This window comes from Monodon monoceros, unplaced genomic scaffold, assembly GCF_005190385.1.
Source record: "Monodon monoceros isolate NGI ecotype Baffin Bay Population unplaced genomic scaffold, NGI_Narwhal_1 Super_Scaffold_22, whole genome shotgun sequence".
Classification (NCBI taxonomy): Eukaryota; Metazoa; Chordata; class Mammalia; order Artiodactyla; family Monodontidae; genus Monodon; species Monodon monoceros.
The window spans coordinates 114,163,892-114,166,898 of NW_021703779.1; positions in this window are offsets into that span (position 1 = coordinate 114,163,892).

The following is a 3,007-nucleotide window of genomic DNA, read 5'->3' on the forward strand; positions in this document are numbered from 1 at the left end:
GGACTCCATGTTTCCACTGCTGAGGGTGCAGGTTCGATTCCTGGTCAGGGAACTAAGATCCCACAAGCCACGCGGTGTGGCCAAAAATAAATAAATAAAATAAACTGCAAACTAAATATGTTCAACAGTGGTTCTCAAAAGCCTTTGTTATTTCTGTAACTTTATTAAAATTAAAAAGACTAAATATATATAAAATAACAGAAAACTAGGACCTCTATCAGCTTTATTAGCTGTGATAATAGGCATTATTTGTAATTATATATTATAAATTAGAAATTACATGTAACACATAATTATAACAAAAACTTTAGTTTTGAAAAAAGTTTTATTCAAGAACTTTCTAGTCCAGCATTTTTTTTACTTGACATGTATTCACACATACACACACAAATAATACAGGTACATAACATTTTTCTGAACGATTCAAGAGTAAGTTACTTGCATAAAGCCCTTCACCCCCAAATATTTCAGCGAGCATTTCCTCTAAATAATAATATTCTCTTACATTTACACAGTAGAGTTTTCAACTTCAGGAAATTTAATATTGATACAATATTTTTATCCAAGCAAACAACGATATGCCAATTTTTTAGTTGACCTAATAATTTCCTATGTAGCATTCTTTTTTTTGAATATTTGAATTTTATTTTATTTTTTTTATACAGCAGGTTCTTATTAGTTATCCATTTTATACACATCAGTGTATACATGTCAATCCCAATCTCCCAGTTCATCACACCACCGCAACCCCACGTGGCTTTTCCCCCTTGGTGTCCATACGTTTGTTCTCTAGCTGTGTCTCAATTCCTGCCCTGCAAACTGGTTCGTCTGTACCATTTTTCTAGGTTCCACATATATGCATTAATATATGATATTTGTTTTTCTCTTTCTGACTTACTTCACTCTGTATGACACTCTATATATTCATCCACGTCTCTACAAATGACCCAATTTCGTTCCTTTTTATGGCTGAGTAGTATTCCATTGTATATGTGTACCACATCTTCTTTATCCATTCGTCTGTCGATGGGCATTTAGGTTGCTTCCATGACCCGGCTATTGTAAATCATGCTGCAGTGAACATTGGGGTGCACGTGTCTTTTTCAGTTATGGTTTTCTCTGGGTCTATGCTCAGTAGTGGGAGTGCTGGGTCATTAGGTAATTCTATATGTAGTTTTTTAAGGAACCTCCATACTGTTCTTCATACTGGCTGTACCAATTCACATTCCCACCAGCAGTGCAAGCGTGTTCCCTTGTCTGCACACCCTCTCCAGCATTTGTTGTTTCTAGATTTTTTGATGATGGCCATTCTGACCGGTGTGAGATGATATCTCATTGTGGGTTGTTTTGTTTTTTGTTTTTTTTTTTGCGGTACGCGGGCCTCTCACTGTTGCAGCCTCTCCCGTTGTGGAGCACAGCCTCCAGACGCGCAGGCCCAGCGGCCATGGCTCATGGGCCGAGCTGCTCCGCGGCATGTGGGATCTTCCCGAACCGGGGCACGAACCCACGTCCCCTGCATCGGCAGGCGGACTCTCAACCACTGCGCCACCAGGGAAGCCCCGGGGAAGGGCTTTTAAAGGCAAGGTGAGGGAGGGGGTGGCGGGATACCTGATCAGCTTATGCACGTTCTTCTGACTGGTTGGTGGTGAGGTAACCAGGTGGTATTTCGGGAAGGAGTCAACATCATCAACCTTCTGGTTCCAGTGGTCTGGGATCTACACGCCGGTGGTCAGCATGCCCTTACCTTCTTCCACCCGGTGGGGGTCTTAGTATCTGCAAAACAACTCAGGGATATGACTCAGGGTATGATCTATAGCCCTTGAGGAGCAACTAAAGTTCCATGACTTTCTCTTATGGCTAAACTCTTATTATTTTGTGTTGCCTATCTGTTTTCCTCTGCTTCTGCATTTTCTCACTTCTATGATTATATTTGCCCTTTGGAACTCGGGGAAGGCCTAGGAGGCTAAAGCTTTTCTAAAGACAAGAGGCAGGGGACACAGGGGGTCTACCCCCCAGAAGTCTCTGCAGGGTTCTGCTCTGTTTCACAGGGATCAATCCGTGCCCTGCCCTGGCCGGGAGAGGGCCGCTCCCTCCTCCCTGGGCCCCCTCTTGCTTTCAAACGTGACCTCACAGTCTGGGAATGGTCTACGCCCCCAGAGTGGGAGTCCTAGCCCCCAGCCTGGGGCCAGGCCCAGAGTAGGCCTTGGTGAAGGTGTCCTATGAGTGGCTGGGAGCACATGGTTCTCCCACCCCAGGGCTGGGGACCCAGCAGGTCGGCACCTGGGGGACCAGACTGGATGGGATGCAGCCTCAGCCTGGGCCTCCCCTCATCCCTCCCAGAGCGAAGCGGTGGAGATGATGGATCAGATCGTGCACTGGGTGCGGGAGGACCCCTCTGGGCTGGGCCGGCCCCAGCTTCCTGGGGCCCCGGCCGCGGAGTCCATGGCGGTGCCCATGATGCTGCTCAGCCTGGTGGAGCAGCTCGGGGAGGCCAACAACGAGCTGGCGGGCAGCTACGCAGAGCTGGGGAACTGGTGCGCTCGGAGGATTCTGCGGCATGTGCAGGTGGGGGCAGGGCAGCAGGCGGACGGCGGCCGCCAGACAGGGTCTGGGGAGCTGGGGGGCAGGGCGACCCCCTATGCCCCACCCCCGGGGCGCCTCCTCCGCCCGCACCCACCCACGGAGCCAGGCGCCGATGGCTCCCTTTACAGACGGGGAGATGGGGCAAGGTGCGGCCCAGAACCCTCGGGAAGGGAAGGAGGGCCCGGGGGGAGCCGGGGTGGGTGCCAGAGCCCCAGGCACGTCAGGGAGCAGGAAGCCTGGCCAGACTCAACTTCGTCCCAGGCCTCTGCACAGCCCAGTCCCCCTGGTCTCAGCCTCCGCTCAGTGCCTTACGCTCCCCACGTCAGGGTCCCAGGCCCAAAGCAAGGGTTAGGACAGGTCCAGACCCTTGGGACCTGCATATATGTGGAACCTAGAAAAATGGTACAGACGAACCGGTTTGCAG